The 6,960-nt window shown below is 51.7% G+C and overlaps 1 protein-coding gene across 5 annotated transcripts in view; it reads left to right on the forward strand.

Moving 5' to 3' along the window:
* CDH23 (cadherin related 23) overlaps positions 1 to 6,960 on the forward strand; it is a 366,095-nt gene that overhangs the window by 297,765 nt on the left and 61,370 nt on the right. The gene's annotated exons all lie outside the window — the stretch shown is intronic.

Consider the following 6,960-nt stretch of genomic DNA (forward strand, 5'->3'; position numbering starts at 1 on the left):
GGCTGCATGATCACGAGCAAGTCAGAACCTCTCATAATATTGTCTTTGTCACCTGTGAAAGGGAGATGATATCTCTTTCGTGGGTGGTGTTTAGGGAATTGAATTAGCTCATGTCTGTGGAAGTGCTTGGTAAACCACGAGGAGGAGGAGGAGGATTATATCAACTAACTATCTCCTCAATAATGCTGCCTTACAAACCAAACCAAACAGAAGCATAAAACAACCATTGATTTGCTCCAGTTCTGCAGGCTGGCTTAGCTGGGCGATTCTGCTCTCAGCTGTGCTCCCATGTGTACGATAGGGCAGCTGTGGGTGGGGTGGATGGTTATACCTCTGGGGCTCTGTTGCCTATCAGCTGGGGTGACAGGGCATTTGAGTGACCTTGCTCTCTTCCAGGACACTCTTTCTAGCCCCTGCTTGTTTGCATGGAGCTAGAAAGAGTCCAGGAGAGAGAGCAAAATATGCAAAGGCTTTTGAGACCTGGGCTTGGAAATGGAGCAAGGGTACTTCTGCCACGTTCTATTGGCCAAAGCAAGTTGCAAGGCCAGCCCAGAATCAAGATGTGGGGAAATGAACTATCTTTTGAAGGGATAAACTGTAAAGTCACATTGCAAAGAGTGTGGATACGGGAATGTTTTTGAAATCTGTCCATCCTAGGGGCCTTGATTGTAAATGAGGCCTCAGTTCTGACCCTCTGCTCCTAACAGCTGACTCTGTTAGATCCCTCCCCTTTGATGTCGGCAATGGGGACAATGGGGTCAGAGTAGGTCCTGGCTGGGCTCTTTATCTGAAGTGTCTCTGGGCAGGATGGTGGAACTGGGCCATCCTAGGAAACCACATTCTGAGGATATCAGGAAATGGAACTGGCTCCAGGCACCCAGTGGGCATCCTTAGCCCATAGCTGTCCAGTGTCACCAGTAACCACTTCAGCCATCCACACCCAGTGGGCAAAAGAGAAGCACATTTACAGGACACATATAACTAACAAAGGTGGGGACAGGAAAGGGCATAACTTTGACATAACACCTCTCTAACTGCACATCCTGTCAGGGTGAAGCATCTTGGTCATGTCTCCAACAGCATTTTGAGATGTGTTTGGCTACAAGTTACAAAAACTTAACTGTGGACTCATTAAAAAATCAGAATGCACTTTTCTCACATAACAGAAATTCTGGAGAGAATTACAAATGTTGATTTTGCGCTCACTGATGTTAGAGCTGAGGTTTCTTGGTCTTTCCCTCATGGTTGCAATATGGCTGCTATAGTTCCAGCCATCGTGTCAGCATGAAGTCAGGAAATGACAAAAAGACAAAGAGCTATGCAAGCCATTCTGCCCTTTTATTAGGAAAGCAAAAGGTTTTCTGGAACTATTCTCTAGAGTTCTGCTTTTGTCTCATTAGCCAGAAGAGGTTCGCATGGGCACTCCAGCTGCAAAATAGCTGAGAGACAGGATTATCAGAATGGGCTTATTCCTTGAGAGCCAGATATTTCACTGACTCAAGCAAGAGCAAGGCTCTGTTAGTGAAGAGGAAGTGGAGAGTAGATATGGGACGGCCAACTGGTAGCAGTTGCCATATTGCTCTTCTTCATCCTGACCTAGGCCAGTGAACATACCATACTCCCCACCCTCCCCCACACCCTACAGTCCTAGAGTTTTCCAGGGTGGCAGTCTGGAGACCCATGACATTATAAAACCCTGAGTTGTAGAGGCAACATCTGGCTTCCTTTTGGTCCCCAGAAGAAATGGGAATTGGAGAACTAGAAAATCACCTTAGCCACATTTGTGCACCCAGAATGGGTGGGCCACTACCCATGAAGCCCCTGTAGAACTTGGGACTGGTCCCAATGATCAGAAAGAGTTTCCATCTTTTGATCAGACCCCCTGGAGAGACCCAGCCGAGCCCAGTGGAGACCTGTGAGCACGGCCTTTACACACACAGTCCCTGACATGCTGGCCCTCCTTGAAGCAGGTCTCAGCCCGATCCAGCTCCCTGGTAGAATGTGGGAAGTTGGGTGGTAAGAAATGCAGTCTCCCTTTCTCTGCTTTCTTCATCCTGGTGATCACCAGCACTGGTCCCGGAAAACACCTTCAGAATGAGTAGGATCAGGGATGGGGTTCTCTGAGACCATCCCAGGGGAAATACATTGGAGGAGGGGAGGTTTAGAGTTGTGAGTACACCAGAGCCCGGGCGGCATCAGAGTTAATACAGTAATAAGTAAATAACAATACAAGAATAAACTCTGTGTTTCATGTACTCACAGCTGTACACCTACTTTTGCCAAACCATGTATATATGGCTCCTGGGCTATAATACCACAATACAGACAAACAACATCTGGAAAGATTTATAAGAGAAAAACTTTCACCCCCAAAAAATCTATGCCTTTTTTTTTTGTTGTTGTTGTTGTTCTGTATCTTCAGGTAGGAAAAGATCTCTTTTATTTGATTTTTGTAGGGGACACCAGTGAAGAGTGGTAGTGACCATCCCAGGAACATAGTTCATTTATTTATAGCTCCTTCATTCATTCATTTGTTTACTTATTCATTCAGTCAGCCAATGTTCCCTGAATGCCTATTAATGTGCCAGGCACTAGAGATAAATAAATGAAGGCAATATGGTCCCTGCACAATGAAATGCAAATTGACTAAGGGAGGCAATAAGGGCATCCATGTGTGGGGGTCCAGGTACAGAGGGGGCAGTGAAGAGCGCTGACAAGGGTTTAGGGAAGGCTTCCTGGAGGAGGTGACACCTGGGCTGTCTTGTCAGTCAGCCGTAGTTAGCACAGCAAAGGGGAAAAGCATGTTCTGGCTCCAGGGATCAGCACAAACAAAGGCCTAAGAGCAAGTGATAATCAGAGGTGCGTTTGGGGAGCCGCAGGCAGTTCAGGCTCATGGCAGCATTCAGAGCCAAGAGCAGGACTCCCTCTCTGCATATCCTCCCTGTGACATTCTGCCTGGGCCATGCCCCAAGGGCTGCTCCCACTAATTTCTAAAGCGCCCCCTCTACTCTTTCTTGGCCCAGCTAAACCAAAGTGAGGATGGGGCAGAACTGGCAAGCTAGGGCCCTACAGCCAGTGCCCAGCCAGGATTGGCATTTGCCTCCAAGGAATGCTGGACCCTTGGAGATTTGCTTCCACTGACCAGAATCTCACCTCTGGAGAATGAACCCCTCACCCCAGAGTCATGAGTGCTGGGGCAGGGGTGGGGGTGGGGGGGGCTCTTTTCTGGTATTGGGCAGATTCACTGGATGGGTATTTGAGGAAGTAGATCGTCCCAAACCCTCCTGGACCAGCCAGAGCCTGAACAGCATCAGACTAGCCATCCTGAGATTCCAGGAAAGGTCACCATGGTCTGATGGGGGTGAGGAGGGATACCCAGAAGACCCACACACCATCCTCCTGTTCCCACCTGCAATTATCTGCCTGGTTCAAGCCAGCTCTCACTGACACAGGACCAACCTTCCTGTAGAACAGGAGCAAGTAAGAGTGATTCATTTATTCATTCGTTCATTCATTCAACACCAAATACATGCCAGGCCTGTGCTAGAGGCTAAGAAGTCAGGGATGAATTGGGCACAGTTCTACCCTCAAGGAGCCTACAGTCTAGTGGGGGAGCAACATGTGAAGGAGAGTTGACACTCTGATGTGACAGAGTGCTAGGAGCTCACAGCCAGGAGCCAGGGAAGGTTTTCTGGACAAGGCATCATTTGTATCCATGTCTTAAAGGATGAGGCTCTCTAGGCAGGGGGCCTTGGATTCAGCTACCAAAGGCTTTCTGAAACCAAGGGAAATCCTACATCTGAGCCCTCACATCTTTTTTTTCTCCCTGGACCCTCCACCCCCCAATTTCCCAAGAGCCAGACATTCCTGCGAACAGCCTAGGCCATCCCCACGCAGCTCTCAGCCCCATATCACCCAGAGAAAGGGGCATCCAGGCCAGCCCAGGTCTGTCACGCAATGGTATGCCACCCGGGCAGGGGAAGTCACTGTACGGCTTCAGTCCTCTGGCCAGCTGCTGGCCACAGGCAGGGAGGCCAGGCAGCCAGGCGTGGGGAGGAGTCTAAGTGGCCATCAGGGAGGCCTGTGCAAAAGGAAGGGCCAGGCCCAGGGAGGAAGGGCGGAAGGCAACTGGGAGGTCAAAAGCTGAGACGCAGCCACAGAGGTACCTTTGCAGTGGTGTGGGGAGAAGGAGGGCCTGACTGGGCCTTTCTGCCATGCAAATGACAGCCAGCCGGTTAGACAATCCCACATAACCAGCCCTAGCTTCTTGGGCTGGTGGGGATCTACAGAGGTCACCTATTCAAGCAGGACAGAAAACCTACTTACTCTGGTTCAAGAATCGCCAGCGATAGCCCCATGAAAATCTCTGAGCTGGAGACACTGCTCTTGGCAGCTGACCTTGTATCTTTAGGCCAAGGGCTCTTCTGTTTATTAAACTTGGACCCTGCTGCTATTTGGGAAGCCTGCTTCCCCTGGCTTAAGCTCAGGAAACTCCAGCCTGGGCCCTGCCCTGTGCTGCGCACCAAGTAGGCTGGCCTTCTCTGGCCCAATATGACTAACTTCAGACCCGTCTCTTAGGCCTGTTCCTTGAGGGATGTTCTGCGGCTGCTCAAATGCTGCAAATGCAACTGGCTCTGTTTCTCCAAGACACAGGGCTCCACAGTCAGCTGAAAGTGTTTACCTTCCCCATGCCCTGCTGCAGACCAGGGGGGTGCATGGTTCACCATGCCTACCAGGAGTCCTGCAGCTTCAGGGTTGCCAGGCAGGAAGGGGAGTGGCAAGGACTGATGTGGAAGGTGTGGAACCATGGGCATGTGGGCACAGGCTCTGCTCCCAGGGCCCTGGTATGTACTGTAAGCAAGTCCAAGCCCCACCCTGTAATGCCATTCAGTTCAATACATAGAAAGGAGAACATGCGTGGGAAGCAGAAAACCCAGGCTTTAGACTGAGTTCTTCATTCACTTGTGACAAGACACAAACCTTTTGAAACCTCAGTTTTCCAATGCATGAAATGGGGGCAATAAAGCCTCTCAGGGATTTCTGGTAGGCAAGGAGGAAATCAAAGAAGTAATACACGTGTGAACGTGTTTTTGAAAGTGCAAAGTCTGAAAGCAAATGGCAAAGACATGGCACACATACTACCACTTCTCTATCCTGTGCCCAAGGCAGACATTGCTAACCCAGTGTCAGCCCTTTCTCGTTAAGCTATATTGATTTTCAGTATCCCTCTCAATGTATATTCTAGGATGCCATGCCGATAGATCAGAACTGCAAAACAAGATGAAACCTCTTCCCCCTGGCCTGCACAAGCTCAGGGAATGGTTGCTGGGGAGGCGATTCCCCCAGGCGTAGTCGATGTGCTGGGAACTAGAGCTGGTGGGAAGTCAGAGGTCCCTGCCAACTGGGAGCGGTCTAGAGAACAGAACTCTGCCATCCTGGTTCAACCCCTCACTCGGTGGCTTATGCTTCAGTTATCAGCTCTGCAAGTGAGTTTAAAGCACAGGCTGTTATTGGCCACCCACCTTCCTGGAAGTCACACCTGAACCCTAACCCTAACCCAAGGCATCAGTGCAGGAAAGAAAGGTGACAATGCAAAGCAGGCACAGTGAGGGGGCTAGACAGTTAGTGCTCTCTGCGGGCTAGGACGGATGCTCAGCAGGGCTGTGAGTGTCTGCTTCTCGAGAGGCCTTTGGACCAGCACCCTGGCTGGCAACCCCCAGTTCCTTTTTCTGACCATCACTCTTCCCTTTTGGTTCCCTGAGCAAATCGTAGCTCAGCCTCAGCACATTCATGCCAGCCCTGGAGTGCTTGAGTGGCTACCCCAGAAGGCTTCTTCCAGAAGGCAGGGCTACAGTGCCCACACTGGGATGGAAGGTTACAGGACCTCTGCAGCCACCAGCCCCACTGTGTCCTCCACTGTGTCCTAGGCCCCCCACCCCCCACTGCAGGCTGCTCCCTAAAGAAGGCAATGCATCAGCCTCACTGCCCCAGGAGTGAGGACGACCCCAGGGCTGGTCTTTTGAGAAGCAGGCCCTGTGGTTCTGCTCCTTCCCAGCTTCCTCCCAACTCCCTTGAAGGCAGGCGCCATGTTCCTACTCCCCTACTCTGTTCCATGCACCCCAGCTCACAGGTCCTGAGCCAGGGCCCCTGGGACCAGCCACCAGGGTTGGCATCTGCATAGGCATCACCACCCCAGGGTGAACCCAGGGGTGAACGGTCTTTATTCTAGTGCCCACCCCTCCCTGGCAGCAGCAGGGAGTGAGCCTTTAGGGCTGCTGGGGGTAGGGCGTGTGGTCATGGATGCAGATGGAGCCTGGAGCTCAGAATAAATTCATTGAAAACAGGAAACCACGAAACAGAGATGCTTACTTGTAAGGGTCCAGAAAAGAAGGGCTTGAGGCCATGCAGGAGGAAGCTAGGGAGGAAGTGTGGTGGCTTTCTGCTCTGGGGCCTCCTCCCTCCCTGTACACAAGCCACAGGCAGGCCTGGGGTCTGGCAGCCAAGCTCAGAGATGTTACCTCTGCCTCCAGGTCAGAAGCTGAAGGCTGGGCCGGGCCAGCACCCTCACAGGGCAGGAGCGCTCTTTAGAAGGGAACAGGCAGTTTCATCTGTGGGCTTGTCCAACTTTAGAGGTAGCCCAGCCCTGCCTCCAGCAGGTGTCACCCTGTCTATCCCTGCCCATGGGCCCCCACAAGGTGTGAAAACAGCACCCTCTTTCTGTGGCAACTAGCAGCAGATGGAATAGAAGAGGGGACCCCCAGGGTCTGGGCTTTAGTGTTCTAGCCAGTGGAGGTATCAGTTCAGTCTCAAGACCCATGCTCACCAGGCACAGCAGGGTGCCCACATTGACCCATGGCCTTGGGCCTGAGCAGGGCAGCATTGGAAGCAATGCCATGCCTTCAGGGGGCTCTCTGGTTCCAGCCACAGGCCTGGAGCTCACTACAGCTGGAGAGCCCAGAG

Source organism: Furipterus horrens, unplaced genomic scaffold, assembly GCF_987537825.1.
Source record: "Furipterus horrens unplaced genomic scaffold, mFurHor1.1.pri manual_scaffold_5, whole genome shotgun sequence".
NCBI classification, from domain to species: Eukaryota; Metazoa; Chordata; class Mammalia; order Chiroptera; family Furipteridae; genus Furipterus; species Furipterus horrens.